Source organism: Gorilla gorilla, chromosome X, assembly GCF_029281585.2.
Source record: "Gorilla gorilla gorilla isolate KB3781 chromosome X, NHGRI_mGorGor1-v2.1_pri, whole genome shotgun sequence".
In the NCBI taxonomy this organism is placed as follows: domain Eukaryota; kingdom Metazoa; phylum Chordata; class Mammalia; order Primates; family Hominidae; genus Gorilla; species Gorilla gorilla.
In genome coordinates this window covers 63,882,483-63,899,926 of record NC_073247.2, presented here as the reverse complement: position 1 = coordinate 63,899,926, position 17,444 = coordinate 63,882,483, and positions in this window count along the sequence as shown.

The window sequence follows — 17,444 nt, the reverse complement described above, 5'->3', positions numbered from 1 at the left end:
CAGGTCTATGACTGAACAAAAGGTTTAGAACCACTTCTCTAAATGCATCCATTCCTCCTCATCCATCCTCCCACCCTGACCAGATGTAGTCACTACAGAGGACTATGTCTCCCAATAACAGGCTCTTTGCTCTCTTAACAGCTGCAAATAAGGAGGGGATCTTGCTGTGGCCGTGGGCAGAGGCCAGCAGTGCTGGATGCTCTGTGCCCCAGGTGTGCCACTGTGGCCTGCTCCCCTCCCCACATGTCCACAGGTCACTTACTCTTTTTTCCTTTTCCTCCCGTCCCCCATCTCTCTTTCTTCATCTTCTTTTCTCTTTCGCTCATTCTCTTTCCCTTCCCCAGCTTGTCTCATGCTTCCTTAACACACTGATTGTAGGGCATTGGGATCTTTGACACACATAGCTTGAAGCCTCTTAAAACCAGGACTAGAGGCAGCATTCACCCTGCTCATTGGCTCCCACTGGCAGAGCCCTCAACACCCCCTCCATAGAAGAGGAAAGGGAAGTGGGAGGGAGGCTGAGCTTGGAGATGTGGGGCCAGTAATTAGGGAGACCTCAGCCCCAAGAATAGCTGTAGTGTTAGGAGGAATATGGGGGGCAGCTCAAAGAATCATAGACCCGAAAATCCTTGATTAAAACTTAAAGTTGGGAAGACATTTTACATTCTCTAATCTGATCTTTCCCCCATCTCTTACAGATGGTGCTTGATTCCTTTTTTTTCCTCAACTCATATTTCCAACAACAAGTCCTATTGGCTTTACCTCAAAATATATTCCACTCTGTTCTATTGATCTCTGTATGCGTTCTTTCTTTAACACCATGGTGATTATTATAAAATGTATATTTGGTCTTCCCCATTTCCTGACGTACAACTCCTAAAATCCTTTAAAATCTCCAAAGTGATGTCTTTTTATGTGTCAATGAGTTGGCTGATGGCCAACAGCCCCTAGGTAGCTTCAGGATTGGGGATTGGTCCCCAAAAAACCAAGGCAGGATTAGAGAGTTGGGACTTTCAGCCCCATTTCCCCACCTCAGGGGAGGGGAGAGGGGCCGGGAAGGTTCAGCTGATCACCAATGACCAATGATTTAATCAATCATGTCTGCATAATAAAGCCTCCATAACAACCCAAAAGGCCAGAGCTTGGGGAGATTCCAGATAGCAAAACACGTGGAGACTCCTGGAGGGTGGCACACTCGGAGAAGGCATGAAGCACTGTGCCCCTTCCCACAGGCCTTGCCCCATGCATCTTTTCATCTATATCCCTTGTAATATTCCTTATAATAAGGAATTTTTGCTGCCTGACCGCTGCCATCATGGGTCGCATGCATGCTCCTGGTGGCTGACGCTGACTTCCGATGACGTGAAGGAGCAGATTGACAAACTGGCCAAGGGCCTGACTCCCTCATGAATCAGATAAGGATGCTAAATGCTATCTGATTCTGATAGAGAGCCGGATTCATCATTTGGCCTGATATTATAACACCAAGTGAGTCCTCCCTTCTGATTGGAAATATGAGTCATCCACAGCCTCTGCCCTGGTCACATAAATTGTCTATGTACTCAAGCAATAAAATCATTATTTAACTGAAAAAAAAAAACAAAAAATCTAATCAATATAAGTAAGTGTTTCCTTGAATTCTGTGAACTACTCTAACAAATTCATGGAACTCAGTGAGGGGGTTGTGGAAACCCAATATATAGCCAGTTTGTCAAAAACACTGATACAATAGCCTGGAGCTTCCGAGTCACATCTGAAGGCGGAGGTGGGGATCAGGGAGGGGATGTGACAATCTTGGAGACAGCTCTCAACCTGTGAGATCTGACGCCATCTCCGGGTAGTTAGTATCAAAATTACATAAAATTAGAGGACATTCATCTGGTGTCCACTAGAAAACTGATTGCTCATTTAGTGTGTGTACTCCCACACATCTGGTCACAGAAACTTTTGTTGATTGTTCTGTGAGAGCAGAGCAAAATCAGTTTGTATTTTTCCACATTCAATCACACTGTCTTCTGTACTATAGCTTTATAGTACTGTGGGGTCTTGACATTAGATAATGCGAATCCTCCAACTTTGTTTTTCAGTATTGTGTTGGTTTTGCTAGGTCTTTTGCTTTTCCATAAAAACTTGAGAATCATTTTGTCTATGTCTACAATATAGCTTGCTGAGATTTTGATTGAAATGATACTGAATGTATACATTAAGTTGGAAAGAACTGACATCCTAAAAGCATTGAGTCCTCTTCGTCATGAACATGGAATGGCTCTCCCTTTATTTAGATTTCTTTGATTTCTTTAATCTGTGTTTTGTAGTTTTCTAGATTTGGGTCCAGTATATATTTTATTATATTTATTCCTAAGTATTTCATTGTTTTGCTGCTGTTGAAAATAGTATTTCTTTCCTAAAATTTGAAATTCTAATTGTTCATTGCTGGTATATAGGAAATCAACTGATTTTTTGTGTATCGACCTTGTACCCTGTGACCTTGCTATATATATTCTCATTAGTTCCAGGAGTGGTGCCCACCCCCAGAGATTATTTGGGATTTTCTATCATCCCACAAATTTTAATAAATTGCGGTTTTATTTTCATTTAATTTGAAATATTTAAAAATTTATCTTGAGACTTCTTCTTTGACCTATATGTTATTTAGAAATTTGTTATTTAATTTCCAGATATTTGGGGATTTCCCAGCTGTCTTTCTGTTACTGGTTTCTATTTTATTTCTATTGTGGTCTGAGAGCATACTTTGTATAATTTCTATTCTTTTAAATTTGTGGGTTTTTTTTTTTTTTTTGGAGACAGGGTCTCAATCTGTCACTCATGCTGGAATGCAGTGACATAATCATAGCTCACTACAACCTCGAAATCTTGGCCTCAAGGGATCCTCCTCCCTCAGCCTCCTGAGTAGCTGGGACTACAAGTGTGCACCATCATGCCCACCTAATTTTTTATTTTTAATTTTTTTGTTGAGACAGGGTCTCGCTATATTTCCCAGGCTAGTCTTGAACTCCTGGCCTCAAGCGATCCTCCTACCTCAGCCTCCCCAAAGTGCTGAGATTGCCAGTGTGATTACCACACTCGGACTTTTGAATTTGTTAAGGTGTGTTTTATGGCCCAGAATACAGTCTATCTTGGTTCATGTTCCATGTCAGCTTGAGAAGAATGTGTATTCTGCTGTTATTGGATGGAGTCTCTATAAATTTCAATGGGATCAATTTGATTGGTAGTGCTGCCCAGGTAAAAATCTATTCCGAAACTGTCCACATATCTTTCTCCACAATCACTATCCTAGCCTAAGCTCTCATGGTCTCTTGCCTGGACTGTCTAACTGGTCTCGTAACTAGCTTCCTAGATGGCCTTCTTGTTTCCAGTTTTGCTCCCACTAAAACTCATTCTCCACACATCAGACAGAGTAAGCTTTAAAATACAAAATTCAGATCACGTCACTCCCAGCTCAAAACCCTCCAATGGCTTTTCATTGTACCTCGAATAAAAGCTAAATCCCTTCCATGGCTGACATGGCCCTACACTATCTTACTCCAGAACTTCTTTCCTACCTCATCTAGTACCAGTCTTTCCTCTTGCTGCCTCCAGTTGGACTTCTTTCTGGATTCCCTTGAATACACCAAGCTCATCTGTCACCCTGAGATGCCATGCCTCTGGGTCCTCATGAAATGACTGATGACTTCTTGTCATTCAAGCTCACCTCAACTCTCACCTCCATGGAGAATCCTTCCCTGACTAAACCATTTCATCTTGTTCTCCATCCTCACCCCATTACACTACCCTTTGTCCTTTTTTTAAAAATTGTTTTCAAAGTATTTTTGACTTTGTGAAATGACTTTTGTTCATGTATTTATTTGGTTGTTTGTGACTGTCATCCTTTCTCTAAAATGTGAGATCTAGGAGAGCAGGGACCTTCTTCACCACTCAGTAGCCAGCACCTAGAACAGTGCCTGACACCTCACTCTCCTGATTTAAGGACTGAACATAGGTGAGACAGGGAGAATGAGAGCGAGTCTAGTTCCAGGCAAGTAGAAAGTGGCCAGATCAGGGAAGAAGGAATAGCAGAGGAAATGGGAACACACTCTCATTCATGTTTTTGCCACCATTATCAACCTGTAGGTCATTACTATAATGAATGAACTCCCACAATTTTCAGTCTTTCCTTCAGTATATTATTAATTAAATTCCAAGCAATTCTACATTGTATCTACCATTTTGCTAAGGCTGGACAGATCCACTAAAGTAGTTCTTCATCTATGTTTCATTATTGCCCCCTAAAATGTTAATATCACAGGTATATTATATATTTAATAACTATTTGCATATTTGCACTTTATACCTAGAAAGAGTAAGTATAAAAGTTACTCTTTTTATTCGATACAGGGTTAAGAATAACTAAATAAAAGTTTTAATTAATTTAGGAATATAAAAAACTATTAACATTTAATTTTATAACTGTATCTGCCAAGCAACTTTAAATATAATTTATTTACCTATATAGATTTTAATGTGTCAAATTATATATGTATATAAGCAACTTGTATAACTACATAATAACAATAACTTTGTAAGTTAAATTTTAAAAATTATCCCTAGTTTTATTTTTCCAGAAAATATGTAATAATTTTAAAATTTATTTCTTAAAAATTATTGTTAGTAAAAGTAACTTTTAACTTTTGCTTGTTAGAAAAAATAACTTTTAAATCAGGCCTACTATTTGATAGTATAGCAGGATGACTATAGTCGATAATAACCTAATTGTACATTTAAAAATAACTAAAAGAGTGTAATTGGATTGCTTGTAACTCAAAGGATAAATGCTTGAGGGGATGGTTTCCCCATTCTTCCTGATGTACCTATTTCACATTGCGTGCCTGTATCAAAATATCTCCTGCATCCCATAAATATATACACCTACTATGTACCCACAAAAATTAAAAATTAAAAAATGTTTTTAAAAACAAAATAACTTTTAATATAGCTAGCTGCAGATAGTCGTTCACGTATTGTTGACATTCTTTCTGTTCAGTACTTAACACAATTAGTGATGAACTGAATGATTTTTGTACAATTAAATTTACTCTATTTATATTTAATTATCAAAACTTGAGTAACAGATAAAAACACTGAAGATCAAACATAAATTAGGTAATGGCAGACAATAGGCAGCAGGTCAACTCTTGCAATAGGACTTTAAGAATTAGTACTTGAAAGAAAGTCCTCCAATGAGAATCATTTATTCAACACGGCTCTATATCACTGATCTTCCATACATTTAGCATATCTTCAGTAAATTCAATGTCAGTGCTTTTCATGTGATACCCAAGAAAACCCAGCAAGACAAACTATATACTAAGGAATAAGATTTTGTCAAGTAAGGCTGAGCTTTAGAGGGCCACAGTCCATTCCAATAGCAAAGATTTTTTTCTCATGAAGGACAAACTTTCACTTGTTTTGGATGATATCACCTCCTTTGAAAATGAATGCCCTAGAGTAGTATTTTGCCTTGACTGAATAAAACAAGATAGAATATGAATAATGGGTAGCCAGAAAACAAAAAGGAAAGAAAACAAGAAGTACTTAGTAGAGACCAGCCCTTTATGAGGGCAAAATAGATAGCAAGCTTTTCCCTAAATTAACACTTCCAAAAGTGCCTTGTTCCAACATAATGCTACTAAAGTATATGTAATCACTATTCACTCCTTCTTTAAAAGGATATTATCTCAAATCTTATCTTCTATTATCTCTGGCTCTAAGTCCAAGAATTTAGGTGATATCCTTTCCTCTTCCAGTCACCTTGCGATTTCTTCTAGATATGCTGCAAGCTATAAACTAAATTGTACGTTGAACCACTACTCACACACTATATTCTACAATATATAGTGTGAAGATAAAGAAAGAGAATGGAAGTAAGTGCATGTATATGCATATATACAAACAAACACACACACACACACACACACACACACACACACACACACAGAGAGAGAGAGAGAGAGAAAGAGAGAGAGAGAGAGATAGAGAGCAAAGAAGGAAATAAGGAAACTGCTTGTAGTCCTTATTACATCTTGTCAAGAGACCAGAGCTGGTGTTTCTGACTTCCCTTTCTCTCTATTGAATCCATAGGTTCCCCTTGCTTTAACAAGTACCTTAGCTGGTCATGGTTATTTTCTTGGTAAGGCGAGGCTCTTTGTGGTCCTGTATGTGTATGGCTACTGTATTCTTTGGCTAACCTTTATCACTGGATGTGGTGGGAATGAAAGCACCCGGGTGATTTCCCGGGACTCATAAAAGGTACATTGAGTCCTTCTCCACAGGCCCAGTAATCTTGAACATGTCTTGTTCGAGTTGTGTATTATGCTCCTAAGGGACTCTAGAAGTTGTCTCCACAATGATTATGTGGAATCTGAGCTTTCAGAAGTCCCACCTTTATTGAGTCATTAAAATCTGCATGAACTTTTGCCATTGGACATGGCAGAACTAGGGTCACACAGTGAATCCCCTAGGTCCCAGAAAATGCTCTCCCCAAGCCCGTTGTGTAGCAGACTCCCCATTTCCCCTTGATAATTAAGATCACTCATCCCAGCCAACATAGGAACCTCACTCTCCCCATTTTTGCCCATTGATTCCATGGCATGAGGAACTCCAGATGGCCAGATGGAAGTCTTAACTTCCTATGAATCAAAAGTTTTGCAAGTTTTACTAATCGAATTGGTGTCAGGTGTTACTCCCATTTCTACTCTTTGGTTTCTAGACATACAATATTCTGTTTATGGGAGAAAAAGCAGCATATATGAGTTGTTAATCCAAAGAACATACTGAATTCTATAGAATGGCATTTAGATCTCACAAACTATTTCCTAATTGCCACCATAACCATATAGTCCATAGGCCATTCCACCTTTCTGTAAGAGCAATTGTTTTTAGGTGATTGTCTATGTCATATGAACAGAGAACCTCATAGTCATGAGACCATTATCTTATGTCTTTCACTGTGAAATGTGTTCCTTGATCAGAAAAAAATATTGCATGGGATATTGCAATGGTATATAAGCTGTATAAAGTAATTAGAAAATTGAAGGATGATGGTGCTGATAGACGCACTGTAGGAATGGAAGGCAAATACATTCCAGAATATGTGATTATTTCAGTGAGGATAAATTAATGCCAGTTCCATGATGGAGGGGATCCGATGTAATACTCCTGTCATTCAAAGACTTGTTGGTCTCTCTAGGCAATGGTGACATATTGGGGTTTCTGCTGTTGAGAGACTGGGCACTCAGCAGTGTTGATAGCCAAGGCAACGTAAGTGAAGGTAAATCAATGTTGAACTGGTGCATAACATCCATCCCTTCTACTATGATAATTTTGTTCATTGGCTCATTGAACAAGCACTGCGTGTCTGGAGAAGAGGTTGACAGATTTCCAAGGGCTGAGTAATCATTCTCCTTTTGGTGAGTACTCACGTGGGACACAGATATCCCCACACAACCCATCCTGAGAGATCTGTCCACTTGCTCCTCATATATATGCAGGCAAAGCAATTAGAACTGTGCCTTGCACATAATGAGTACTCTAGGTATTTTATTACATGGTCATTATTGCTATCAATTCTCCAATCTTGTTCCTTCCCAGTCTCTATCTGGCAGACGCAATCTGCATTGATCAGTGCCCCTGGCCAGGTCGCTTTCTGGACAGAGACCAACCACATGCACGGCTGTTGAGGTTATATATATATATATAACTTTAAATTCTAAGGTACATGTGCACAACATGCAGGTTTGTTACATATGTATACATGTGCCATGTTGGTGTGCTGTACCCATTAACTCGTCATTTACATTAGGTACATCTCCTAATGCTACCCCTCCCCCCTCCCCCCATCCCACAACAGGCCCCAGTGTGTGATGTTCCCCTTCCTGTGTCCAAGTGTTCTCATTGTTCAGTTCCCACCTATGAGTGAGAACATGCGGTGTTTGGTTTTTTGTCCTTTAGTTTGCTGAGAACAGGCAACCTACAGAATGGGAGAAAATTTTTGTAATCTACTCATCTGACAGAGGGCTAATATCCAGAATCTACAAAGAACTCAAACAAATTTATAAGAAAAAAACAAACAACCCCATCAAAAAGTGGGCGAAGGATATGAACAGACACGTCTCAAAAGAAGACATTTATGCAGCCAACAGACACATGAAAAAATGCTCATCATCACTGGCCGTCAGAGAAATGCAAATCAAAACCACAATGAGATATCATCTCACACCAGTTAGAATGGCAATCATTAAAAAGTCAGGAAACAACAGGTGCTGGAGAGGATGTGGAGAAATGGGAACACTTTTACACTGTTGGTGGGACTTTAAACTAGTTCTACCATTGTGGAAGTCAGTGTGGGGATTCCTCAGGGATCTAGAACTAGAAATACCATTTGACCCAGCCATCCCATTACTGGGTATATACCCAAAGGATTATAAAACATGCTGCTACAAAGACACATGCACACGTATGTTTATTGCGGCACTACTGACAATAGCAAAGACTTGGAACCAACCCAAATGTCCAACAATGATAGACTGGATTAAGAAAATGTGGCACATATACACCATGGAATACTATGCAGCCATAAAAAATGATGAGTTCATGTCCTTTGTAGGGACATGGATGAGGCTGTTGAGTTTTGACTCTGAAGAGGATTTCCTTTTTTTACTTCCCGTCAGGGTCAAACCTGAGTGGGGCTGTTGCACCACAGCTCCGCCTCCAGCTAGTTCCTGCTTATCATGTGTGTCATTTGCAAACCATGCTCCTGGGCTTTTTTCCTTCTTTGGAAGCTGGTTGTTGGGAACTCCATACAAGGCCCTCAGTGTGAGCTGAGGGAGGGCAAGCAATGTGGCAGGAGAAGGTGTTATGGGGAGGGTGAGCCTCCCGTAACTCACTTGTGCCTGCAGGACCTGCTCCGGTCTGATCTCCTCTGACCACTGCCCTTTGGTGAGGAAGCATTGTCATTGCCTGCCTGACTTTATGGTTTGGTGGATAAGATGACACGGGCCCAGGGTGAGCAGCTCAGGTGCATGGTCACTTGGGGTCCCGTGGTTAAGTGCTCATACTCTACCAGGAGCCAGTAGTTCAACCTTGTTGAATTAATCATCAGGTGCCAGGTGCCACTTCTCAGAAGGTGAGTGGTTATTTGATGAAGAGAGCATGGCTTTTGCTCCAAAATGCTAGAAGCTCGCGCTTTGATTCTCCAGATGGGGCTTGTCACAGGCTCCACACAGCATCCCAATCTGTCAGACATTTATTTGTTCCTTCAACTGCCATGTATAGTGACTGCAGGGTTCCATTTAGTGAGCACCCTGTGCTGGGTGCTGGGGTGTTCCTGTTCTCAAGACGGCCAATCCAGTGAGGGAAACACTGGCAGCACCGAGGGGAACCATAAAGGGCTGTGGGAGCCCAGAGGAGCTAGTAATTTCCTCCTCTGTGTATAGGCGTGTTGTTAACCGCTGATGGCATGTGTTAGGAACATCTGCACAGGTGCATAGGTCCAGGCACACATTTCTATATGCGGCTATAGGCGTTTCATACATACGTTTCATTATGGACATGAGTCAGCAGTCAGCGTGCTCTGGTGGAAGGAGCCCTTGACTGGGAGGAAGGAGCTGTAGGGTAAACTCCCCCAGCTCCCTTACATGGTCCCTTGTGCCCTCGGACACGTCCCTGCCCCTCTCTGGCCTCACATCCAAAGAGCATTGGCTCACCCGGCCTGCTCTCTGGGGGCCGCACTTTAGACAGTGGGTGGGGAGCACCCAGACCGTGGCCTGGTACACGGTGGGTGCTGCGCAAGTGAGAGCTACCTCGCGGGGAGGTGCTTTGTAAACTGGGCCTGGTGCTCTGTGATGAACGTGAAGGTGGCGCCGGCTGTATGCATGCACACACACAGGTTAGTGTGCAGGGAGGCGTGCCCTGTGGAGACAGCCACATGTCCATCTGGGCTACAAGCTGTGTGGGCAAGGTCGGGCTGGCTCCAACCAAGACGGCCCTAGCTGCAGGGGCTGCCATGGGCCAGGGTCACACTTCCTGCGGCCTCTGACTCTGCTCTGAGGAGTGGGCCATGGGGGAGTAACAGGTCAGAGTCTACCTAGAGGGGAGGCTGTCAGTCTGGAGGTAACAGAAAGGGAGCCACTAGGACAGGGCCATCAGGGCAGTGTCTTGCCTGGGGCACCCCCACCTTTCCAATGGGGGAGCTGAGGGCAGGCGGGTAGGCCCAGCTTTCTGTCTGGGATTTGTCTTGTCCTGGCCACCTGCCCTGGGGCTGCTCTCTGCTCCTCTCTGGGCCTCAGCTTCCTCATACTTAAACCAGTGGCAGGAATGCCCACCCCACGGAGCTATGGTGAAAATGAAATGAGCCCCACGTGCAGAAGCAGATGGCACCATAACTGTGCATAGGTGTCCAATAAATGACAATCATGACAACAACTGTCCTTCCTGCACTTCATTTCCCACCTGTCCCACCCCCAAGCAGTCCTGCCAGCAGGAACATTACCTGTGCTAACAAGCTGAGGCACAAGGCCAAATGCTGTAGAAATGGATCCCTTTATTCAGCCAGCAATCAGAACGTGCAGGTCAAAAAAAAAAAGAACGTGCAGGTCACTGTGCTAGGCTGGGGAGAAGAGACTCAGGTCAAGAGAGCCACACATGGGCCAGAACTGGGAGAGCTGGAGCCCAGGGCATGGCAACCTGCCTGGGAGGGAGGAGAAGATGGGGAGGGCTTCCTGGACCACACCATGGAGTGGGTGCTGGGCCTTGGAAGGGAGTTGGGGGGTGGGCAGGAAGGACACAGTCATGGATGGGGACAGGGGCTGCCAGTGTGACACCTGTGTTGTGGTGAGGTGGGAAGGGCAGTATCCACCCTGAGTTGGGGAGAAGGGTGATTCAAGGGTGGGTGTCTCAGGGCAGCTGTCTGTGTGACCAGTGATGGTCACCCGCCGACAGACGGAAGAGAGGAGGGCAGTCTAGGTGGGGAAACTGCACCAGCAAAGGCACAGAGTTGTGAGAAAGATGAGGGGACCAGTCAGGGAGGGCCAAGAGGGTCACTGTCATGGAGCAGCTGACTTTGGGCAGGCCTTGTGTGCTAGGGCCAAGCTCTTAGACCTACAGAGCAGGTGGCATTGGGAGCCATTCGGCAGCTGAGGCAAGACTGAGTGGCTGATGGGTGGAAAAGCAGGAGTGACGAAATCTGCTTCTACCCCATCCCTGGGTCACCCACCTCAGGACCCAGAATGTGGCCACCCCTACACCTCCAGCCCACCTGGGACAGCCCAGCCAACCCATCTGGGTGTGTGTGGCCCTCCCTACCTGCTTGCCTCCAATGCGGCCTCTGAGGTTGAGTTTGCTCTCACCATGCCGGCATAGATATATGGAGTGGGGCGTGATGGGATGTTCATGAGGTAGTAGACTGTGTGGCTCTGGATGTGATCCTGCCCTTGGTTACCATGTAGCATGTGCCCACATTGAAGATCTTGAGGTGGGACAGGTGGCTGGGCCAGACCCAAGCAGGAGGAAGGGCTGCTCAGGGGCTAATGGTGGGGGACTGTCTTCATTACTCCCCACTTGCCCCTCTAAATCCACTCCCCATCTATGCCTGTCCCGCTCTGTGCTTCAGGAGACAGAACCTTGCTGATTGTATCATCTGGGCTCCTTGTCCTGCAAGTGAGAGACAATGGCACCCGATGCGCGGAGGTCACAGTGAGAGCTTTCGGGTATTTATCCCTATGCCTCCCTATCTGCTGGGTTGTGCTTTAGCTGTCGCGAGGCTCCCCTAACTCGGGCCATCAGTTCCCATGGGCCGCTCTTCTTCCGTGGCTGTGACTCTTGTCACTTTCTTTTAACTGCCCTTGCACCTTGACCCTTCAGGGCTTGAGGTGGTAATGGCTTTTGGCAGATTCAGTTCCTCCGTCTCTGCCCATCCCTTGTGGGTCCTCTAATGCCACCTACCTTTGTAAATTATGTCCTCATGAGTTTACCATCAGTTTGCCCATGGAGTTTGCCATGTGTTTTGGGACAGCATTCTGCCTGACACAGAGAGTGAATGTGAGTGTAAAAAGGAATGAATAAATGTGAGCGAAGGAAAGAGTGGGTGAAAGTAATGCCAGTAAATGCAGAATGAATGAGAAAATAAGTGTGAATGAGGAATTTTTGTGTGAAACTTTCCCTGTTTATTTTGCTGAGGTTGTAGAAGCCACACTGGCCAAATCGTGCTTTTCCCTGGATCCCCACTGAGAATGGCAGGTCAGTGAGCACACAGCAAGTGCAGGCTCTTTGGAGGACACCGTCTCATACCCTGGAGGGAAGAGGAGCGTCCTGCCTCACAGACTTGCTTCAAATTTCACCCAGAGGTTTTGGAAGGCCAGACTGGCTACCTCAGAATCACAACATGGGCTCCTAGAAATGCAGATTCCTGGAGCCCAACCTTCAGGGTCTGGTTCAGTAGCATGGGGGTGGGGCCCAGGAAGCTATGTCATTAACCAGTCTCAGGCGGCCCTGATGTCCAGCCAGGTTGGAGAATCACGAAGCTGGCCTGCTCACCTCATCTGAGAGATGAGAGGATAGATGCAGAGAAATCCCCGGCGCATGTGGCTTCCCCTACAAAGCTGTTTAGCATTGGAGGTCCCAACTCATTCGACCCTGTTGACAGGCACACAGACAGACACACAGACTGGATCCAAATCCCAGCGATGACACTCCCCTGATGTGGGACCATCAAAGCCAGCCTCGACTTCACTTTTCCCATCTGTAAAATGGACGAGATGCCATCTACAGCTCAGGACCACTGTGAGACTTTGAGAGAATTCCTCCCTCCCAATTATATGCTGCAGAGAAGATCGCAGGACCATTGTACTCGTTAGCATTAGGTGGCACTCACTGAGTTGCAGGTATGGCTCCAAACGCTTTACGTGAATGGCCTCATTTATTTCCCACAAGCACTGCCTATGAAGTAGGAGCTGTGGTCATGCCTGTGCTGTAGATGAGGAGCCAGAGGCTTAGACAGAATGAGTTGCTTGTCCAGGGACACACAGCAGCAGCTGGAACCTGGGCCCATAGGCCATCTGAGTCCCTGCAGCCTGCACTCTTCAGCCCTAAGCTATAAATGGCAGGTCCCTCCCCCATTCTCCTTAAAGGTTAAAACAGAGGGTAGAACCAATCCTGTGGGGGAGAAAACAGAACAAAGAGCTCTGAGAGGAAGGAAGCCAAGGGAATATATGTGAGCAGGCGCCTCAGAGAGTATGGGGCTCAGTGTGCCCCGAGCTTCCTGACAGCTGTAGCAGGAAGGAGAGGGAGCAGAATTCCCAAGTTTCCATTTTCTGGAAAAAAAAAAAAAGGAGGCACAGAGACACTTCTTTGTTTTGTTGTTTTGTTTTGTTTTGTTTTCTTTTCTTTTTTTTTTTTTTGAGAGAGAGTCTCACTTTGTCGCCAAAGCTGGAGTGCAGTGGCGTGATCTTGGGTCACTGCAACCTCTGCCTCCCAGGTTCAAGAGATTCTCCTGCCTCAGCCTTCCAAGTAGCTGGGACTACAAGCATGTGCCAGCATGCCCGTCTAATTTTTGTAGTTTTAGTAGAAATGGAGTTTCACTATGTTGGCCAGGCTGGTCTCCAACTCCTGACTTTACATGATCTGCCCACCTTGGCCTTCCAAAGTGCTAGGATTACAGGCGTGAGCCACCACACCCGGCCAGGAGACATTTCTAAGTGGACATTTGCCTTGGAATAAAATTCCAGGGCAGTTGATCTTGTGGCCAGCTCAACAAACATCCAGGACCAGAAATTCATTTGTGATTTCATGAGACATTAAAAGAGGTACTCACACACATAATTCTGAGCATCTCCCATTGAAGGCAGAGAAAATATGAAATTCTAGCCCGAGTCTCCACAGCAGTTTTGCCAAATCCCCATTCTCTTCAGCCTTCCCACTCCTCTACCTCACCCTCACACTCACTGTCATCTCACCTTCTCTGCATTGAAAATAGAAGACAACAGACAGGAATGTCCTCAACTCCTTACAACAAACTACTTACAAACTTGACCATTCCTACCTGTCCTGTACTCGCTCCTTCCCCCTGACACAGTGGAAGAGGTGCTCTTTTTCACGTCGACTACTTCTTCTACCAGTGTTATGTGTCCTATTCCCCACTATCTCATCTGGAATCTTGATAAATCAGTTCCTCTCTCACTTCTCTATCTTCAGCCTCTCCGTTTCTCCTGACTCAGCCTTTAAACATGTTCAATTATCTTGCATTATTAAAAAAAATATGGCCAAGATATGAAGTCCACTTCTAGGACAGTATAGTGAGCTCCATGGACCCACCCCCTAGCATACAAGCAAAACTGATGAAAATGATGGAAAGAACAGCCATTTTAAATGTCTAGAAATTGAGCAAATGAAGAAGCATTCATTCAAGAAAATTCACTCAAACTTGATAAGAATAGTAAGAGTCTGTGGCTTTTGAGCTACAACCCACTCACTCCCTCCTTCCTCATTTTCCCACTCAACTTGATGGAAGCTCCACTCCAGGTGGGTGTGGCCAAGAAAGATGAGCTCCCTCTCTTCTCAGCACCCAACCAACAATTACCATACCTCACCTGGAGGGACAAGCCACTAGAATTTCTCATCCCTTCCAACTTGAAGAGGCTAAATTCCTGGCGAGTGCAGTCAAAAGGCATGGGGGCTCCCTTCCTCCACTTAGCTCCTGCTCGTAGGGCAGAGGCTCTACCCCAGGGATGAAAGTCCAGGAATACAGGTGGCCCAATCAACTTCACTCCAGTTCAATCATAGAACAGAGGTTCCACTCTGGAAGAGGCAAGCTGAGAAGACAAGGGTCTACTGCCTTGCTCAGTGCCCAAGTAGGGGCTCAGAGATTTTTTCCTAGGGGGAGAGGAAATATATAAGAAAAGGAGCTCCTGGCTCATGCCTGTAATCCCAGCACTTTGGGAGGCTGAGGCAGGCAGATCACCTGAGGTCAGGAGTTCAAGACCAGCCTGACCAACATGGCAAAACCCTGTCTCTACTAAAAAATACAAAAATTAGCCAAGTGTGGTGGTGTGTGCCTGTAATCCCAGCTACTCGGGAGGCTGAGACAGGAGAATTGCTTGAACCCAGGAGGCAGAGATTGCAGTGAGCTGAGATCGAGCCACTATGCTCCAGCCTGGGCAAAAGAGCGAGACTCCGTCTGAAAAAAAAAAAGAAAAAAGAAAAGGAGCTCCAAAGCTCTCCCAAAAGAACTGACTTTGTCTGTAATAGAGTGTGAGGAAGTCGAAAACTGAGAACACTTGAAAACAATAGCTCCTCTTAATTAAGAGCAACAAGCAAAATCATAGGCCAGCTAGTTCACCTGACAGAAACAGGGAACTATACAGCTATGAAGAGCCCTGCTGGGATTATAACAAACCTCATAGCCTGGCCTTAAAAACTACCGCTGCCTGAAACTCACTGAATCGGACTGTGGAGCAAATTATGCCCCACAGCATTGTCAAATAGAATAGAGCAATCCACCAGGAAGTAGTGGAGACTGACAGCTGTGTGTGATACCAAGTGAAGTAGATACTTTGACAGAGAGATCAGGGAAAGAGACTGTCAAAATGAGCCCTGCTAAAAGCACTGTCATCTCATGGGGACTGTGCACATGCCCAAGTCAGAACCCTGAGGAGCAACACCAGAGGTTTCATACTGTGGGGAGATAGCCTTCAATAAAATAGTTTAGTTAAGCTACCAAAAAATATGCAGAAAACAATGACAGCAACAACAACAACAACAACAAAACAAGCAACTACATAAACAAACATTGGACAGAGGGGAGGGAAATCAGTATCTAGAGTTGCTACAATATATTACCAAAGAAACAGGAAAGTGTGACCAATAATGGAAAAAAAATCAGGCAACAGAAGCTGCCTAGAGAGGGGCCAGATATGGGATTTAACACAACAAGCAGGCTGATCGCTAGGCTCAGAACAAGCCTAACTAATTGGTAAGGATGGCCTCAGCAGAGGGCCAGTCTGCAAAGATTAGGAGAGGTGGTTGATCTCTTTCTCTTTCTCTCTCCTTGGATTTTTTTTTGTTTGTTTCTCTGTTTCTACCCCTGGAATTCAGAGGAATTTCTATCAAAATATTAGCTGAACACAAGCTAAAGGAACAGAGATTATAATGAGCATGTGTGACAAGAAATAGTCTTTGAAAAATAGTTTGGAAAGATAGAAAAGCAAACAGACTCCTACAGCCTTCAACTGAAAAAAAAAAAAAAACAGAAAATCCTAGGGAAATGGGAGAATTTGATTTCCAGAGTTATTACATTATAATAATAAATGCTCAATTTTGAACAAAAAAAATCACAAGGAATACAAAGAAACAGGAAAACATGGTTCATTCAGATTAAGAAAATGAATTGACAGAAACCATCCGCTTGTCATTTTTTTCAGAAATAAGAAACCTTATCCAAAAAGTCATATGGCTCTTAAGAGACCCCAAATACCCAAAACAACCTTGAAAAAGATCAGCATTGGAAGACTCACACTTCCTGATTTCAAAACTTACCACAAAGCTACAGTAATCAAAACAGTGTAGTACTGGCATAAAAACAGACATATAGACAAATGGAACAGACTTCAGAGCCCTGATATGAACCCTCATACATATGGTCAAATGATTTTTGAGAAGGACACTGAGACCAGTCAATGGGAAAATCTTTTCAACAGTTCACGCTAGGAAAACTGGATATTCGTATGCAAAAGAATGAAGATGGATCCTTATCCTACACCATGTACAAAAGTAAAATAAAAATGGATCAAAGACTTAAACATACGAGCTACACTTGATCTTGGCCAAAAGATTGAAAGGTGATAAACATAGGAGCTAAAACTGCAAATCTCTTAGAAGAGAATAGGAGGAAATCTTCATAACACTGGATTAGGCAATGATTTCTTGGATATGACACCAAAAGCACAGGCAACAAGAGAAAAAATAGATAAATTGGACTTAACTTTTGTGCATGAAAGGACACTATCAAGAAAATGAAAAATGCCTGTAATCCCAGCTACTCGGGAGGCTGAGGCAGGAGAATCGCTTGAAACCGGGAGAAGGAGGTTGCAGTGAGCCGAGATCACACACCACTGCACTTCAGCCTGGGAGACAGTGAGACTCTGTATCAAACAAAAAAAAAAAAAAAAAGAGAGAGAGAGAATGAAAAGTAACCCACAGACTGGGAGAAAACATCGTATCTGCTAAGGAATTGTTATGGGCTGAATTGTGTCCCCTCGATGTAACTGTATTTGGAAATAGGGTCTTAAAAGAGGTAATTAAGGTTAAATGAGGTCATTAGGGTGGGCTGTAACCCAATTTGACTGGTGACCTTATAAGAAGAGGAAATTAAGAGACGGATAAACACAGAGGAAAGA